Genomic DNA, 12,267 nt, shown 5'->3' with positions numbered 1-12,267 from the left:
ACATATGACGATCCAGATGGTGATAGTAGTTTCTTTTAAAGATTGCGAGGGCTAATGACCTTAGCAGTCGATGCCCATAAAAATTCAGAAAAAAAAAATAAATAAATAAAAAATAAATGAAATTTAAACAATGTTACAAAAAGTATTAATTGTGTAAGGTAAATTCATAAATAAAAAAATTGTATTTTATTTATAAAGATCTTAATTTTATTATGGTATTTTAAAGAATTAACATTAATAAGAATGTAAACAATACACGCAAAATAAGAGCTTAAAAAGAGTTATAAAATTGGATAAAATCATAACTAAATGTTAAAGTGAATGTAATAAAAAAATTATTTATACAAACGTTCAATTAGTATCAGATTAATGGGTTAAAGAAAAAAAATTGTAACTATCCTTGAATTTATAATATTAATTAAAATATTATTGTTACTAAAGTTTAAAAAAAATTCAGTTCCAGCATTGTAGGAATTTCAAAATATGGAATTTGTAAATAAATACAATTTTTGTAACTACCTAATCAAAAATAATGGCAACAATACATAAGTATTAAAAAAAAAATAACAAAAATAAAATATGTAAAACAAGTTAAGTAATAAAAAAAATTAATACCACAGTTAAACTGTCTTCATTTTTGAATAAAATCATTATTTTTCAGTTAGTGATGAGGTAAGTCATTTTAAAATTTGTGGTAATCTAGTTCAAAATTTCTTTTCAAATGTTGCAAATATAAAAATTTTTCACTATTTATTTTTAAACGGCTGTTACATAAAACTGGTATTTTATTAAAAGGAAGTGATTTCATTTTGAATCAAATCGAGCAGGCTGTTGTGTCCATGTTTCATTTGAATGGTGTAAGTTTGTACAAGATTTTGTCTTCGGTATATTTTATTTGTTAAATATCAGATACTTAATTCCACTTACCTAAATTTATTTGTAACTGGTATCTTTCCTGGTCATATTGATTTGTAAAATTGTAAATTCCATCAAAACTTTTAAACAACTTATGATACTTTGCTAGGTTTTAGAGCATGCTGATCTGTAAATTCTTGCATAATGTACTGGAATATTTATTTATAGTTTTATGTAATTTTCTTTCAATTGTAGAGTGCATACAATCTGTCTTCGTTTACATGTGCCCTTACAGTAAAATTTTTTGTAAAAATCTATATATCATTTTGTTTTACTATGTTGAAAAGAGCTAAAGTTGCATTATGATTTCAATAGGCACACCCATAACTCTACAAGATGATTTTCTTTTCTTTAGTATTTGGATGCATTAATAAAAATTTACTTAAAAAACTAACTATGATTCATGCATAGTCAATGGCAATGAAATCGCCTTCACACTCATGCCATAAGTAACAATAACTAAAATAAATCAAAGTTATGAACGATTAGTTTAGTTTTGTAATATAAAGATGATATATTAGATTCTGGATACAACACAGATTCCAAATCTGTAGAAAACACTTCATTTAGATACTATATATCCCCTAATATTTAATCGCTTGCTTCATTTTTGAGTGAAATATGTTCATTGTACTCAGTTTCAAAGGCTACACAGATATTGAATCTGTCTTTGTTACATGGGTAATTTTTTCTTCTCAAACATTTTCCTTGTAAGATTGTTGTTTTAGTCTGCGACATTGTATTCCTTGCAAAATTTGTTTTTATATTTTTTGTATAGCTAAGATTTTGATTCCAATACAGGTTAAACCTACCACATTAATTCCAAGAATCAATTTTCGTGGGATCACATCTTCAGTTGTTATTAAATTCTATAATTATATTAAAACATATTTATTTATGATTTGTTAATTTGTTCAAATTATTATTATTTTCATTAATTTCATATTATTATGGTAATATGAAATTTATTACATTAATTTTTTATTCTTGTCTGTTAATTTGTCGAAATTAACAAATCATAAATAAATGTTTATAATGTAATTATAGAATTTAATAACAACTGAAGATGCAGGATCCCATGGAAATAGATTCTTGGAATTAATGTGTTAAGTTTAACTTATCTATTTACTGTGTTTTGGTGGTTTATATTCCATTTAATACTAAATTTTATTAACACAGTGGTAAATATATTATCTTTTGCTCATTTTTTTTACAACTCATTCTCCAACTCCTAATGCATTTAAAAACATTTGCTTATATACACAATCATTTTCTGCTTTATAGTTTAAATACAATTTGTTTACAATTATCGCAGCGATTCTGATTCCACACCTCTTTGCCTTCAGTTCTTTTTATTTAGCTAGAGATTTAATTAATCTTTTTACCTTTCATGATAGATTCAAAATATTCTTAAATATTTCTATTCTTTCACGTCTTTAACAGTTTTACATTTCACTTGTGAATTATCTTGGTTAGGTTTACAGTAACATCTTGGTTTTATTTGTGTTTTTAATTTTCTGTGCATCATACTTCCAATGACCTTAACTGTTTTTTTTACTAAAATATTCAGAAACTTTCTTTGTTTTTTTTAATATTTTTAATATCATTTATTTCGATCTACTTCACCTTAGACCTTTTTCTATGTCCATTTATTTCATTTTCAAAAGGTAACTGTTCAGATTCACTATCTTTTACATTGTCTAAAATGTGCCTTCCTAATCTTTCATCTTATATGAATAGCTTATTATCTTTTATTATTTCTGTTTTGTGCGATACATATAATTTTTGTACTCTCCCTTATGATCTTGTTTTTGTACTACATTGTTAGTTACAGATTCAGTACTGAACTTTTAAGCAGTAAAATCTAAAAAGCAACTTGATTAAAAGATTCAAAATTTTCATCATAAATAATTCTGCATTATTTATTACATCCTGAAATTTACAATCGTTACCAGTGCCTAAGTCTGAGTGTTCAGACTCATTCGGCTTACATTCTCATTTGAATCAGTTTTATTTTGGTTCTGATCTGTTTCATTTGATATTACTGTTTAACTAAATTTATTATTTTTTGAATGCAACAGGTCATAACTACTAGTGTAGTCTCTAAAATTAAAAATTAAAACAGTTATACTGTTTCAGTATTAAGTTTTTCTTCTAGTCAAAAAATGGAAAAAAGTTCATATCTCCAAAAATACCATGAACAGGAAAACAACCAACTCTGGAAGGAAAGATATTTGATTCCTATTATACTGTCCTTTGATCAATTTTTTATCATCAAAATTTAATGATTTTAACCATTCTATTTTAGCATTCAGACTATCTTAGTTTGCAGAAAAAGTTATGTAAAATTTAAATAATTAAAAAATTACACAACAGGTGGAGATTTATATTTAATGAAGTAGTAGAAAAATGTGTACATCCACTTTACTGAAAATAATTGATCTCTATAATCATCATAACTCCACTACAACTTTAACCATAAAATAATATAAGAAACAAAGTATGAGTTTATAATCATTATAAAAAATATTACTTTTACACACCTTATTAAAAACAACATTCTTGCATAACAAACAGAATTTAAGACATAGCTTGACACTCACTATAAGGCACAATACAAGTGACTGATGGGTGATATGAATTCTTTCTGTTGAAACATGTCATTGAGGAGATACACTGTTTTTACAAAAGTAAATAACTTCTAAACAAATCAGAGTTGAGATTAATGAGTTTTACAGTCATATTCATAATAAAATTCTGCATCAAATAGAACAAAAAATCAATTTTCCAAAAATATTAAGTTGTGTTTATGGATTAGGCTGACAATATGTTAATGTTACACAATATGCAATGATTTAATTTTTTTTAAGAGTAGGTGTATTATACAGTAGATGTCTTTGGTTAGAGGAAAAGTTAGATGTAGTTTAGTACCTAGAGCAGCCCATTAACTTACTCTCAAGAACCTCACATTCTTTTTTTTTTTAATATATCCTCGAGAACTGAAAGAGAAATTTAAATTTTACTTACACATAAAGGATATTTTTTTTTATCATATAGATGGTTAAAATTACACCCTCTTCATATTAGAAGAAATAATTTGAAACTTTTCTACCGTAAATTAAACAAATTTCTAAATTTTTTATGAATTGTAATGATGAATGGTTCGTCCACATTCTAGAAGAACCATATTCAATAACAATCCAAAAATAGTTAACTCTACATGTTTTTTTTTTCTAATATCGTTAAGCTTTTAATGACTTGCTTTTAAATTACATAGAGATATAAAATATATTTTTGAAGCTAATAATGTGGATCCATCAGTAAGGTTACTGGTAAAAGGAACTGTGCAAATAGCTTTGGAAAGTTCTTCTGGAACACATTTTATATGCAATCTGAAAGTTAATCAAAAAAGTATTAATATTTTTCAGTTTTACCACATTCTGTTATACTAAGAAAAAAATTGAACATTTGAAAGTTTAATGTTTTTTTTTTTCAGAAAAATCAAATACAGAACAGAAACTGGCCAAGAGAAATGGAATTAAATAAGGAAACAGTGACATAATAGGGAACTACACACATAAATTTAGTTTTATTTATTTTTTAATGCAGTTAGCTGAAAAAAAAAAAATTCTCAGCACATCAGTATAATTCACACATTGTTATCAATATCACAACTTGAAAAACCAGAGTTTGGTTTTAGGTAAGACGGTAAATTACTCCGATCACAACCAGTTCCTCTGTAAGATGATGTCTTTTCAAATCACTTCTTTTCTTAACCTTTATCCCTTCTCCATCAGATAAGTATCATGAGAATCATGTAATCTGTCATCCTGGCTTCATCTGTGGTACCATGATGGTACTTTCTAGCAGCTGTCACAGCAGTTGTTTAGAGGTCATTACAGTAGTAAGTCTATCTGTGGGACGGTTTTCTACTCAGGGATTGCACAGATGGTCACGCCTCCTTACTTCTAAAATCCAGTCCAATCTAATTTACCCACAGTTGTATAGTTTCTTCATTATTACCAAAGTTAAGTAAATGTTTTTGTAACAAACACTGTTTAATATTGTAATGATTACAATTTAATATTTTCCAACATTTATAGCATTTAAATTAGAAAAAAAGATTTTATGCTTAAAAACCAATTAACAGAAACTTTACTAAAAATATATGACCATTTCAACTATTTAAAAAAATTATCATCAGTATATTGAGGGGAAGTAAATATAAGAAAACAAAAAATAAAATAAAATAAAAAAAAAAATATGAAAAAAATTTAGAGAAAATAATAAAAAAAAATATCAACTGACAAATAAAAAGTACAGATAAAATACTTTAAAACAAGCATGTTTAGCAATATTTTTAGAATAAAAAACACAAAAATAACTGTTGTCATTTTAGAAAATTTCAATAGAAAGGATGTTTTGCTTAAAAAAATCTAAATTACTAAAAACTACCAATTCAGATAGGACAATCTGTTGGTTTGAATGTTTTTAATCTACAATGTATGCCTTAAGCTGGTATTGGCAAAAACTACAACAGTTGTTGATACTACTTTTTTCCCTTATTCTGAAAAATACTCAATTTGCAATGTTTTGTAAATACTGTTTATTTGTGATTCAATATTCTTTATCATTATTATTAAATACATTTACTTATTTTCTAATGTATACTTTTTCCTTAGCGTCTATTAATGATGAAAGTTTAATAATCAAAATTAGATTCTAGGTTTAGATTTTATGTATAATTTTTGTAGTTTCTGAGTGTGACCTTACTTTCCAATTAATCTATTTAAAAAAAAATACATAGGCATACTTCTAAACTAAAATTACAGTAAAGGAAAAGGATGAAGTATTCCACCCTTTTAAAAGATATTAAAATAAAACTTTTACTAAAAATTTGAAATTAAATTTTATTAAAAAATTTAATATTTTTTGCAATATTAAAAAGTCTTCTCAACAAAATGTAATACTTATTAAAGGTACAATTTTTTAACAAAAATGGATCCTGACTGAGATGTCAAAAGTATATAGGATACAAAGTTAACCTAATTATTTTTAGAGGCTTCCTGTAACATTAATTTTTACAAAGCTTCATAGATTTACTTAAAACTTTTTAATTTTAAACTTTATTAAGTATGGTCAGTCTGAGTTAAGTTTAATGATGAGCATTAAATATATTGTTAGCTGATCTTTTTCTTTCAACCTGGGACTATTTACATCTTGTTTCAATGTGCTGTTTTATTGCTTTACTACTTTCCTAAAAAGTAGCTAAAACCTTTCTGGTTTCTTTCTAATCATTTGCTATAAAACTGTTAATCAATCATTTTTTTAAATTCCATTTCAATACTAAAATATATACCATAAAGGCTCTCTATTCTTGTGTTGGTCTGCTTTTTTCTTTATACCGACCTGATAGTACTTACATGCTGGAGAGAATTCAGTGCACTTACCCCAGAGAACATCATTGGAACTATGCTGCAGACTGAACTGGTGTGGTATATGGTGTCCACGATGACAGTGAAGATCATCTGAACAAAGATGGTGGAAAAAGCCCAGGGATGAATAATTCCCTCTGAGTCTCCTTTGGGGTGTGTTCCCAGTCCAAAGGTTGAGATAAAAAAAACCACAGAACCCTGATGAGTTCAAAGCATGGTGCTAGCAATGGAGGTGTGAATTTGGACAAGATACACGAGGTGTTGTGCTAATACCGTAAGATGGACTCAATATCCTATGTTGTAGAGGCAGAGGGGTTTTAGTGTACAAGCTTACAAGGGAGAGTCCCATACCACCATGGGGGGTTGAGTCGAGATTACATGGTACCTAAAAATAGATTTCCTTCCTCCACTGAAAACAACTCTGTAATACTTTGTAACTTTACTATTTAAAAAATATAATCCATTAATGCATTATGTTTATATTGCATTAACTCATTCTCATTATCTAATAATACATTATTCATTATAATGCATAATGACTCATTATTATCTTCCTTTTTACATATATTACTTTTATTTTATTTACTTTAATCAATTCTTCACATAAAATGAACCTATACCTATCACTAATTTTTATGAATTATTTTTAATGTAGCTATGCAAAAAAATCAGCTAACCTTTACATTCTTTATTTCACTTTCTCAGTTATTAAAATGCTATCAAAATGTTCTTTCTATTTAAAGAATACTAACTACTTTTACTCTTAAGAATACTAAAAAAGAATCTTTTAAAAATTAAAAATATTTTTGGGTCATTTCAAGAACAAATGAATAACTGAACTGAACGATAACTGAATAATTGAACGATAAATAAAGAATTAAAAGTACTTATATAAAGTCAATCACCCACATTATACTGTTATACTATCAAATATATTGATTTTATACTTTTTTTTGTTTAGTTGTAAGGAAGTAAAAAAATTATAATTGGTTAAACAAAAAAAAAACTATGATTTAAAGAATTAAATAATAAAAAACATCTGTTTTAAATAATAAGTCGTAATACAACAGAAAAAAAATGCAACAGGTTCTGGATAATAAGGCAGATATACTGGAAAAAGACTAGATCTTTCGAGGTAAACTGGAATGGTACCTGTTTCACAACACATGGCCTTCAGTAACAAAAAGTTATGAATACAATTAACTGCTTCAATCAATATTAAATTCAATCAATATGCTTCAATCAATTTTTTGTTAAAAGAATCAGTCAATAAATTATTGATGAGATAGTAATCTTCAGGAAAAATGAATACAAGTAACTTATCTTTTTTTATTTATAAAACTGTATAAAAACCGAAAACAAAATTATCATGACAAATGAGTGAATTTTTTAAGAACAAGAAACCACCAGCATCAATATAAAAACAAAACAAATTAGATATATCAGATTTTTATTTTAGATTTAATTATAATTTACTTCTAACTGAGATTAACAATCTATCATAACTTGTATCAAACAAAAAAAAAAGAAAAAATTCAGAGTAAAAATATAAGTGCATGCATGTGCGAGCGCATGTGAATTAAAAAAAAATTACAGAAGTTCTGGAGTAACACCAATAAATACAAAATAACAGAAAATCAAATATGCAGGTATGACCACACTGTGAGAAAGGATGAAGATCACTAATAAGAAGGATGTTTAGTATTGAGGCATATTGAGACCTAGTATCCCAAATGGGATAGTATCCCATTGGGAGATCTAGTATCCCAAAAATAACACAGATGATGGTACATATGAAAAAAAAAGATATGAAGATTTTAGAAATGGGTGATGCATCTGTCAAAAAAAGAAGAAAACAATGAACTAGAAGAGCAGATCCAAAATAATGAAAAAATGGAAACGTGCTTAGAAGAACTTTGAGTTTACCAGATGAGGTTGCTCCAAAGCCCTAGCAAACTAAAAATAAATAGACAGGTCATCTGACAAGAGTGATCCAGCTAAATTACTTTTAAGCAAGCTTTACAAAATAAATCAGTTGAACATGAATCAGGAAAGCTTTAAATATCAAATAGATACTTGCTACATTGTAGAGCCACAAAATGGCATTGTGAGTGAAACTAAAAGTTCAAAGAGACAAAGGTAAACCACCACTCCTCATTTCCACTAGTACAGGTTACTTATTATTCTTAAGAATGGCACTGTTATTTTCAGGAGTGGCTTACTATTCATGTCAGGTCATTTACAACTATTATTGTTATGGCATTACACATACATACACACTTTAAGTTGATTTACAGTTAAATTTTATAGGCTATTTACATCTAACCCCTTTTATACATATTTAATAATGTAGCTAATATAGTTGACAAATGTATGAATTATTTGTTTTTTTAAAGTATTATTTTAACATCATTTTAATTCTCTAGAATTCATTTAATTAAATTTTTTTTAACAAAGAACAAAAATATTGATCACTATTAAATTCACATTTCACAGTAAATAAATCTTTATATAAAACATTAAGTATTTCTAAAAAAAAAATAAAGATTTAGATAGAAAGTATCTGAAATAAATATATTAGAAAATCTTTCCATTTGAATTACCTGCTATAATTCAAATTTAAAATCTCTCCTACTACATTATATAACCAAAATGGCAATAACTAATTTTTCCATGTTACCACTACCCAAGCTCTCATAATTGCCTGCCAGAGGTAAACACCATAGAACTGTCTCAGGAAATATACAAAATTAAACCTTATGATTACATTACAAAAATGGAATAAAATTAGACATCGAAAGCTCATTTTGGTAAAAAGATTATAGCTGCCAAGTTACATTCAACCATTATGAATAAACCAGTAAAGAATACTGTTTCTCATTTTATAAGATATTTCGTTTTTAAACTCATCTGAATTTACTAATTACAATTATGATACATTATCACATTTCACAGAGTATTATTTACAAACCGAATACATTAAATAATGTAATGATCTAGACACAAACAGATATTATAATTAATAAATCATAAACAATAAAATCAAATGAAGATTTACCTGGTTATCTGGGTCCATTTTTGCCACATTTTACTTCTGATTATCAACTATTGCTTTCTTGCCATCATACACTCACAAAATATCATTATTTACTACGAGGATAAAATTTTAGTCAACAATATAAAACTGATTATTAGCATTATGACTTATTTAAATGAAAATGAAGTGTCACGATGGACCAAGTAAGTAACTGTTAAGAATAGCTGAACATGGTTGAAAGTAGAACTGCTCCTCGCTCAACTGAAAAAAAAAAAAAAAATGGTTTCTAACTACATAAGGCAGATACTTCTAGCAGAAGGCTACAAAATGAAAAACAGTACAGCTTTGTAAGATTTTTTATAACTTTTTTTTAGATAAAAGTTGTTAAAAAATTGCCTGTATCTGAGATAGCTTTCACTATTATGTTAAGGCTTTTATCACGAGAAGAGGCTTTTCATATACATCAAGATTCTTCCATAAGAACTGACTATATTAAACCTCTTACAAAAGAAGATTAACATATAGCAAAACCAAGCTCAGATGTAGGTAAAGCTTTTTATTTTAATTTTTTTTAAAGTATACTGTAATTGATTTTAAAAAGTTTTCACATTTTAAAACACTACATTATTTACAAACCGAATACATTAAATAATTATAGCTGCCAAGTTACATTCAACCATTATGAATAAACCAGTAAAGAATACTGTTTCTCATTTTATGAGATATTTACGGATATCAAAATTGAAAATAAATATTATTAGTAAATTCTTTTACTTTGCACATTTGAAATGAAAGAAAATTACATGAAATAGAAAAAAAATATGAAAGGTCCTGGGGAAAAAGCGGTTCAATCCACTTTTATAATTATTGTTTTATTGCACAGTGACAATCTTAGAGGAAATCCCCATCGTTATCTTTATTCATTGTCGAAAATAACAAACTCAGTCACAAGTACACAAATAAATAATTGTAAAACACTGTAAGGAAGAAAAGAGGATTAATCTGCTGAACACACAAACGAGCTCCCATCATAAAAAAAAAATTATTTAATATTTACTCTTTCATTTACAATTTTGTTAACAAACCAATCATTATAAAATGTATTTTAGTAATAGATTACCCTTAAATAGGTTTTAAATAATAATTTTCTTAACTGTTAAGAATGATTTTCTAAGAAAATCAGCTCTCTTGTAAATTGAGAAAATATGACTAAATCTCTGTTTCCCCTCAACCTTTCATATATAAAATTACAAGTAGAATAAAACCTTATGTTATATTACCTTGCATAAAATAGAATTATCATTTTTCATACAGTTAATAAAAAAATGAATACCAACAATTTAGTTACTTTCAGTGCAATTATCTGTACTCGCACAGTAGTTAATTTTATTCTAATGAAGGAAGAATAATTATTTATTCTAAAATGATATAATAAAATTTTATCATATCTCAAAACAAATGTAAGGAACCCAAAAGAACAGTTGTATTTAAGAAGGGATAGATGGATTTATTTTATTCAATAATACTTCAGACATTACGTTTATTGTGGAACCATTTCGACAGGAAATACAATCCCTGGGATAGACCAAGGCATCCCCTGTCCACCAGGTTATACCAAGATTCTACAGGTTCTGTGATCGATCCTCAACATAGACTTAGCAAGGTCAGACCTGTAACCACAGAAATGGAAATGGGAAATGGAAGAAGGGATCATCAAGGATAAAAAAAACAGGACAATAGTGAGAAAAAATAGTCTACACTCGAAAGAACTGCAATAAGAGGCAAACAACAAAGAGGAAAGCTTAAACCACTTTCAAGCAGCAGGTGCCCAGTCCACCCCCAATTCTGTTGTAGATTAGAGTATTTCATTCCAATAGGAGCAACTCATTACTTACTGATGATAATACATTAACTGTATTAGATATATGATGCAAAAAGTTATATTTCTAAAAACTGGAACTAAACAATCACACAATAACTAGCACAGAGTTGCTAAATAAATTCCTCACCCACCCACATCTTTATATGGCATTTAACTGAAATGTAAACCACTCGACCAGAACCTAATTCCCACTAGAGGTAAATGTAGAGTTCACATTCGCTATGTAAGACAAACAAAAATTTAATTAACGGCATGGACAATTCATGTTAATGGCTAATACTTTGTAATACTAGTAAAATTAATTCACTAAGCTCTACCTCTAATTTTATCAATCAATACCGCTACAATCTATAATGAATTTATTTTAGTGTATCAAATAATGAATGTACAAATAAATATATGTATTTGTCAAACTGAGAACCTCTCTTCTTTACAAAGTCAGTTTACATGAGGAGTTCATTTGAAATAACATAAAAATTATACTACAATAACATAAAAAATATTGTTACAATCTACATGTAAAATACTAATGAAAAATGTTACACTTACAAAACTAGTCTCAAGAGAAACTTTAATCACTGTTTATATACTGCAGTTAAATGGGAAATTATTTAATATTTTATTCTGATTTTTGCAGTACTAGACTAATGGTGCTGAGTGTTTTGATGATAAATGTGAGCTAGTATGTAGACTTTAACTTTAGATTATTTTTTTAGTCACTTTGGGGAATTTTACTACATACAGAAATAAGATAATAATACATTTATATAAATATATATATATATTATTATTAATTTATTTAAATAAAATTTTTTGTAATCCATATCTATATATATATATATATATATATATATATATATATATATTAATATTCAAATGCGGGATTTTCAGTAACAAATACTATACTAATTGCTTCCCAAAAATTTCACCAAAGAACTGAATAATTATTTTCAGAAATTTTAATTAAGAAGAATTATATTAAATAATTTATACAGTAA

General features: G+C 26.7%; 1 protein-coding gene across 1 annotated transcript in view; it reads right to left on the bottom strand.

The window, feature by feature from the left end:
• ACC (acetyl-CoA carboxylase) overlaps positions 1–12,267 on the bottom strand; it is a 390,006-nt gene that overhangs the window by 338,870 nt on the left and 38,869 nt on the right. The window contains exon 2 of the mRNA XM_075363681.1: positions 9,409–9,648. The gene's annotated coding sequence lies outside the window, so the exon portion shown is untranslated. The remainder of the gene's footprint in view (positions 1–9,408; positions 9,649–12,267) is intronic.

The sequence above is a fragment of the Lycorma delicatula genome, chromosome 4 (assembly GCF_047948215.1).
Source record: "Lycorma delicatula isolate Av1 chromosome 4, ASM4794821v1, whole genome shotgun sequence".
NCBI lineage: Eukaryota > Metazoa > Arthropoda > Insecta > Hemiptera > Fulgoridae > Lycorma > Lycorma delicatula.
This window is presented reverse-complemented; position numbering and strand designations above follow the sequence as displayed.